Genomic DNA, 8690 nt, shown 5'->3' on the forward strand with positions numbered 1-8690 from the left:
AGCCCAAAACAAAGATAGCATCTTGGCCCCAGGTGGCATCAAACCCATCGGTGACATTTAATAATGTCCTCTCTCTGGCTAACCTCCGCCCCCACCCCCCTCCGGCCTCCTCCATCACCTGACTCACTATTACTATTCCAGATAAATCTTCTCCTGTAGAAGAAACCGGGGAGGTAGAGACGGGGTTGGTGATGAATCACCTTCATTCATGCAAAGACCAGATCTTTTAGGATTCCTGGCTTTGGCTCTGTTTATTTACTCCCTCCATCAAACCACATCACCCGGCGGAGTGACGGCGGATGAATGGCTTCACGGGAGAGGCAGATCATCAGACAGATGGGGCTGCAGGAAGAAATAAATAATGCCGAGAGAGGTGTTTAAGGACAAAGGGAGAAAGATTATAATAATAAAAGGCCAGAAAAGGGGAAGAAAACAGGCTTGAAGGCCTGAAGAAGTGAGATGGATAAACAGATAAAGGCAAGTAGAGACAGAGGAGACAGAGAGCGATGGGAAGGTGATGGTGGAGATAAGGGCTGGGGGTAATTGCTACTGCGTACAATGTTTACATGCAGCAATGTGTTGCTGAACATGTGTCATCAGCTGAAGCGCGTGCAGTTAGCAGATGATGGTATGAAAACACACCTGGAGCAGCAAAAGGTGCTGACATGTTAAAACAGGGAAGTCCAGCTCATTTTCGTTTTTGGCCAAATCAAGATCATGAATGTTCTCAAAGGGCAGGTGGTGCCAGAATGTATTGATAAAACCCATTAACAAAGTGTTCAATCCAATGATTCTTGGCCATGTTTGCTGAAACTTTGCAGTTTTGCACTGGTGAGAAAAAAAGTGGGAATCTGTTGATTTTATGTGAATTCCCATGATCACAGAAAACTGGGAGGACTGATCGACATAATTCGGCACCTGGAGTCTTCAGGGCCACACAGAGAAGCTATGACGGGCCAGATTTGGCCCCCAGGCCTTTACTTTGACATATGTGTTAAAACATAAGCAAGGATGTGAGCAGATTTAAAGGGCCGGTGTTTTGTGATTTCCAGCCATATAGTCACATTTTATAGCACAATCAAGTAAGCATGTTACCTACAGTTGTCACAAAGTGCTTCATATGTCCAATAGGACTAAAAAGAAATGACACTTTGCAAATACCACTGGCTCTCAGTATCAGTTGCAGTCCCAGCGTGGAGACGCCACAGAGAAACACACCACCTCGCCCGGTGAGAGAGGCGGTTCACCCTGGACAGGCTGCTGGGCCATGACAGGGCGACACAGAGACACACAACCATGCACACACTCATTCATAACTAATGGCAATGCAGAGTAACCAATTAACCTGCCTTAATGTGGATCTGTGCTGTGGGAGGAAGCTGGAATACCTGGAGAGAAGCCGAGCATGCACAGGGAGAACAGGCACACCCCACGCAGGAAGAGCAGCAGCATTCAGACACGTCCTGCTGCAGGCAGCAGAGCAAACAGCTGCAGCACCGTACAGACAAGTTCAACCCACTTCATATTTCTGTGAGATTGCAATATATTGCAAATAAGTCTTCAGGTTTAAATAGCAGTAATTCCTAAAGGCCTTCAGTTTTTCAACTGCTTTGGCTATTTTGTCTCATTAATGTTGTTGTATGCAACTTTTATTTTAGAAAAACTTTTTGTGTATTTGTTAAATGATCATTATGTCGTGACAGTAGAAGACAAATAACTTGTGAAGAAATTGAGCTTTCTCTCTGATTGGTTGCTTTTGACCAGGAGAGGTGCATTTCTTGATCTTTTTTTTTCTAAGGTTTTATTGGTTCTAATGGCCTTTATTTGAGAGAGGTTAGACAGGAAAGTAGGTCTTGAGAGAGGCAGGAAGGCATGCGGCAAAAATCATCAGGCCAGAAATCGAACCTGTGACGTCCACATCGAGGACGTCGTGGGTTGTGCTTTACTTCTGTGTCACCACAGCAGCCTAGAAATCGATGTTTTCAGAGATAATCTGTCATAACGCACAATCATCGCTTGGTGAAAGTTTGAACAAATATGTAAAGAGCATATTTTGCAACGTTACGTACTGCAGCTTTAAAGGAAGAAAATATCCAAAAATAAAAGATCCATAGCAAATATCCTGGACCAACCTGAGCCTACTAATAGTGTGTCACCTTAGTGTTTCGGTGAAGAACATCAACGGCCTGTTTGAGGTTATGCATCAGTATGTTGGTTAGATTCGAGTCTAGACTTTGACTAAGCCATTCAAAACCCTTATGTTTTTTCCTTTCAAAAGCATTCACAGTGGTGTGACTTGTGTGTCATTGTCCTGCTGTATAACCCAAGCACACTTGAGCTGACAGTCACAAGCTGAGACAGGCTGCTGGTCTCTGTTTGTGGATAATCAGTGTGAAAAAACAGAATTTGTTTCTCCTCTGATAAATGTCTTTAAATCAGAACATGATGTAATACTTTTCATAATCTTTTAACATGTCTAGGTAAAAGATCCCAGATATTTGCGATTCCTCAGGTCTAATTGATGCGGCTGGTGCAACTGAATTCACTTTGCAGTTTGTTGTTTCCTTTCTTCCGTCTTTTCGTCTTAGTGCTCATCTGGAATCATCGTGCTCTTGATCCGGTTTTGTTGTGACACGTTCTGCTGTGACTTTGGCAGCAATTACTTCTAAATCCCAAACACGCCGGTGGAAAACAATACACTCATTAAAGCATTCACAAAAACACCAAAATGTGAATCTAAAGATTCTCCTCCTGTTAATAACCATTCACTAATTGCAAGTTCCCTTGACAAAGCAGCATAGCAGCCTCCTAGATACATAGCTGTGAAAAGCATTTCATTACCTTGGTAACACTTTTGGTGCTAATATCCCTGCTTGCCCAGGCAACAGTTTTATCACAAGCTAGAGCATGAATATCATACCTCCTGTCAGGTTAGTGGCATGAGAGAAATAGCTTTGATGACTGCGTAGTGTAAGTAAAGCCCAAAGACTGAGTGTTGGGTTGCAATTCTGCTTATCAAACCCTCCCTGCCCCCGAAAAAAGTAAAAAAAAATAATGATACTTTTACCGCACATACAATTTTTATCAAGTTTTAAATGTTCATTTGAGACTGCTGTCAAAAAGCCATCTTTTCAGAATGCCACCAGCTCTGTCTGGTAATTCAGCTCCTTCGTTTTTGTTGTCGTCCTTTCAGCAGCTTTTCTTCATCAGCCATGGAGGAATATATAGGTTCTCCTGACATCATTGTCTATCCATCCTTAGTTCTTCTTATGAAACATTCGACTGGTGTAATGATGATGATCAACCTTCACATATCATTCTGTCAGTGTCTTAAATCTCCTCGACCCTTCAGCCGAGAAAGAAAATCAAAAGAAACCACAGAACAAATTTATTCCTGAACCAAATTCTAGATTCAAGCTCCTGCTAACAGATCCAAACACAAACCATAAATCAAAGAAGATGCAAAGGCAATGTGGTTGGACTTTATAGATCAATGTGCATGTGATTTGTGCAGTAGTAGATCTAAGCACTATGTAAACATATTTTAATACCCAAAGGAATGGAGGAAAAAAAGCCCATCAGGAGAGACGGCTGACATTGTTGCGTTCTTCGACTTCTTTCTGTTCCACCTCACCCCCTCCTCCTCCCCCGTTCCCTCTACCTCTCTCTTAGCTGTTACGTTGATGGATGCAGCACACTCAGCAATATTTCAAGGCATGATAGGGGCACAAAAAAAAAACCTTTCATGGCAAAACAAACAGGCTTCGAGCAGCTTAGGCATGTGTTGACAAATGGAGAAGGAGCATTAAGTACAGTCAGAAATGGCTCCATGAATCCCCTGAAGAATAGCAAAAAAAAAAATCTGACTACTTGGTTGGACCATAACCATAAGGCTGGGTAGGTTTTTACACTGACACACACACACGCACACACACCCACACACACACACCCACACTGGAACAGTCCTTTGAGGAGCCTCGGGCCTAGAGGGAATAATGGTTAGCAACCTGAAAAATGCCCTCATCACAAAAGGCCTCAGACAGTAATAAATGAAATAGTTGAGCCGACCACATTAATCCATGCCGCCGTGTCAGAAAGTGTGTGTTTTACATGGTGAGTGTGTGCATCCCTGTTTGCGTATTTCTCTGCACTTTGCTGCAGGTATCTGTGTTTTTCTGTCTCGTCACGCAGGCTGGAAGCCGTGGTCTCGGTTGTATGTGTGTGTTTCTGTATGTTTGATGAGAAGAAGTCTGTCACAGCGTACGACCGTGGTGGATGCTAACACACCGCCAACGCAAATATCCTTCCTGCCTCTTCAGAAAGCTCGGGATATTTGTGAAAACAATGTGGGCACATGTTAGCATTCCAGTAAGCAAAGTCTCAAAGGGAATGTTTGTGAAACTGACCAGCAGGTAGTTCTTTGCAAAGCAGCCAATCTTGATGCACCATTCATGTTCACCAACGCTGATTGGCCAAGCCGTAAGAGCTGAGATAAGGAAGACTGGGAATGTTAGCTTCTGCTGTCCAACCAAGTTGGTTTACTCTCTGTATAGAAATACATATTAAGGTACATTTGGTATTTGAATGATTAAAACAGGCATATACAACCTTCTTTAGACATTGTCTCAAGTATTTGTAAATTTCAGCTGTTCAAGGGCGGTTCTGGTCACTAACTCCCAAAAATACTGAAGAATTACTGTACTTAAAGTTTATGAAAGTAGACAAAAGGTCTCTTGCCCTTGAACTTAAATGAACATCAGTTGACAATGAGGTATTTGGTGATTTGACAATGAGGTATTTGGTGATTTATTATGGAGATAAATAATCACAAGAATGCTTAACTACTGGAGGACGTGGATTCCTCCAGTAGGATTTCAAATGGACCAATCAGAAGAAGTTGTGAACGATGACATTGTTTTTTCTTGTGTTGCTTTTCTCCTGTAGTTTTAGCTAAATTAAAAGGAAGTGACGAACGCACCAAAGCTGCTCAGTCTGTTTTGGCCACACGTCCAGATATATCGAATTAACTTTGTCGGCCATTTGGTTCGGATCAGCTCTTCTCTCTTTGCAGAGACTGATGGTTGCTCACAACGCAGGTGGATTCCAGTGAGCATCAAACTGCCACGTCACACACGTCACAGACAAATGTTTGCGACTGGATAAGAGAATCCAAGCCTCCACGCCAGAAAGAACTGTTTCTCATTAACCAAGAGTTCAAACTCTCTGAACTAAGCCAACAGCATCAAGCTAGGGCCTGATTTTACAAGAATACTTTTGTCGCAAATTTGCCTCAAACCAAAAATCTGCCAAAGTGGAATATTTTCATCACTAATCCCAGCTGGTGAATAATATTCTAAACATATCAATAAATGCCATCACCGTCTGTCAGTCAATGTCATACCCAAATATGTCTCATTTGAGTCATTTACATATTAAATACCTGAATTTATGTCTATTGTATTTGCTATGTAAGGCTGAACAGTCTGCTTGACAGTAAAAACACAAATATTAATTGTTTTTTACAATTATAAATGAATTCAGACAGTAAGATGTTAGATACACACACAAACACACAAAATGAGGGTAATCTGTAACTTTAGCTTCTAATCAACTTTTGAATTCCACCCCAAAATATTGGCTGTATTCAAAATTTCCAGGAATTTAGCTAAACAATCTGTGGAAGAGCAAAGATCTTCCACAGATTGTTGACGGAAATGTTCAGAAATGTAAAATGCACCAGATTGATGTGTTACGCCATCAACGGTTAACCCGACCCTTATGAACTCAGCATGGAGTTTTACACTACCAAAAATAATTCTCGGTGCTAAACTGATCCTGACCGAAAAACACTGGACATCTTTCTTATGGCTATGTAAAGTTGGTCAGTTCTTGTCTTTATTTAGCCAAGAAAAACAGACTGAAAATTGAAACTTTCAAAGTTTCATCCAAATGTTAACTAAACAAAAACATTACAAAGTCAGACCTGGTTATTCCTTTTGATCATCTCCAACCACTTTTTAACCGCAGTTAGACATGTGGCAACATCATCCTAACCCTAACCCTACATTTTGCTTAGGGGACTGCTGTTTGCCTGAGACCAGGTATTTATGTTTCCACTGGAAAAGCACCGACTCCAGGCCAGTAAAACTGGCTTCATGTTACCATCCAGTCTTTGTCTGGGCCAGAAGAAAGAGTCGTAATTATCAGGGTCCAAGAATGTTCCAAGCAACCAATGAAAATCCTGCAAGTGCCATGTTAAAAACTCACATGGTTTCACTTTTAGCTTGCCTAATTTTGAACAAAAACAAGAAAAACACGGCCATTCAAGATGAACAAACATCAGGTTCACATGGGGGACGAATAACCTCATTTTCTGTAACCTTCAGACAATCTAAGAACGTTCTTTGATTGTGTTCTAAGACACAGATCGTGTTTCTTAGAACACAATCTGTTGAGCGGAGAACATGGTTAGTGCACAACATACAGCTCCAAGCTGAATTTATAAACTCAGCTTGTTTTTGTCACTGATGATTAGATTAATATTTTTTCATTAGTCTTCATAATTTCTTCCCTCAGTAGCAATTGCCACAGAAGTTATTCCTCTAAACGTCTTTTAGAGATGACAAATATTGTTAAGAATGATAGAGATTGTTCATAAACACTAACTGTTTTTCAGACATAACATATATCTGGTTTACAGTTTTTCGAGCGCTTACAACATGGTGGTTTTAACTTTGTTGTCAAGAAGCTTGGAGAACACTGGTGTAAATAAATCTCCACAGGGTTAAAAACCAGTGACCGCTTGAGACTCCTTCTAAAATCATTCATAACTGCCTGTTTTATTAGTTCAAACACCAAATATACAGTAATACGCATCAACACATACAGCAGAAACTGATGTTAGCAGAAGCTAGCATTTACAGATTCCCTCGTCTCTTGGGTACAGCCAATCAGTGGCAAGGAAACGAAATGCAGCTCCTGGATTGGCTGTTTGCAAATTCCACCCAAGTCATGTCAGACATGGCACTGCAGCCAGGTACTTCAGCTTCTAACGTTGCATTTTCTCTGCAACATTTCATAATCGGATGAATTTTGTGCAAATAGTTTGGAATCGCGTTCCACAGAAAAACCCATGAATACTAAACCATGATTGGATGCAGGTCTATTGTACACGTTTCTCCTTATTTTTTTTTTGTTTGGGAAACACATATTTCCAGTCAGCGCTGAGCTGAGCTTGTTCCTCCACTCCTTCCCTTTGCCACTGCTCTTTTCCTCTCTACAAACTCTGTGTATTTTGGTCTGTCTGTGGGGAGTCAGGGGTCATTATTAATCTTGCTGCCTCTTCTACCTTCAGGCATAACAGCAGGGCAGCATCGTTCAGTGTGTGTGCGTGTGTGTGTGTGTGTGTGTGTGTGTGTGTGTGTGCGTGTGTGTGTGTGTGTGTGTGTGTGTGCGTGTGTGAGTGTGTGTGTGTGTGTGTGCGCGTGTGTGTGTGCGCGTGTGTGTGTGTGCGCGTGTGTGTGTGTGTGTGCGTGTGTGAGTGTGTGTGTGCGTGCGTGCGTGCGTGTGTGTGTGTGTGTGTGTGTGTGTGTGTGTGTGTGTGTGTGTGTGTGTGCGCGTGTGTGTGTGTGCGTGCGTGCGTGCGTGCGTGCGTGCGTGTGTGTGTGTGTGTGTGTGTGTGTGTGTGTGTGTGTGTGTGTGTGTGTGTGTGTGTGTGTGTGTGTGTGTGTGTGTGTGCCTAAGTGAGAGTGAAAGGAGTGGTTGCAAATGAGTCACTTATGCTATTCAAGCAGAGTGTGAGTCCAGGGAAAGCGCCGTCCGTTCGTGTGTGAGGTGTGTTCACGCTGCTGGGACGCGCAAGTTTGTGTGTGATGACTGAAAAGGACGGAAGCCGAATCCTGGCATGATGGATCATGAGAGGGCGACGTTCGTAGGACACACTCCTGCAGGACACACACCCGTGAGAAATGAAGAAGAGGAAGAGAGGAGGGTGGAGGCTGGGTGGATGGATGGGTGGATGTGGGGAGGGAGGCTGGGAAACCCAGACTGAGAGAGAGCACAGGGAGTAGAGAGGGAGAGCGCGGTGAGTCTCCTGAACTCATTAACCGCTGTCCTCTCCGCCCTCCCTCCTGCACTCCCACAATGCCGAGCAGCGGCGTGCATCAATAACACCGGTGACAGCACGAGGGGGACGGGTCAGACAAGCAACCGCCATCTCCCTGGCAACCACCGCGACGGCCACCATCACCAGGACAACAAATGCCGAGCTCAAACAGGCTACGGTGGGGAGTTGAGGGGGATCCCCCCCCCACACACACACACAACCCCCCACAACCCGTCATGCAGCGAGGGCCGCCGCGCCGCTGCCGCCGGATCAGAGGAGAGCTAAACCCCCAGCACGACTCCGGCACAGGATGAGGTGAGAGAAAGCTGACTGATCCCCGATCTGAGGGGATCTGAACGGGCAGGGGGGGTTCAGCCCGAGCCCAGGTCAGCAGCGTTATTCAACGTTTCAAGAGGAGGACGGGATGAGACCAAGACGCCAAGATGGAAGGAAGGGAGGAACGTCCATCTGCAAAAACTCAAAAAGTCTACCGTTTTCTGAAGAAAACTAAACATTTCTGTGCAAACCAGAAGAGTGAGGGCTGGAAAATAGAAACCATAACTACCCTTACAGAACCATCCAATCA

Source organism: Poeciliopsis prolifica, unplaced genomic scaffold (assembly GCF_027474105.1).
Source record: "Poeciliopsis prolifica strain line A6 unplaced genomic scaffold, Auburn_PproV2 SCAFFOLD074, whole genome shotgun sequence".
NCBI classification, from domain to species: Eukaryota; Metazoa; Chordata; class Actinopteri; order Cyprinodontiformes; family Poeciliidae; genus Poeciliopsis; species Poeciliopsis prolifica.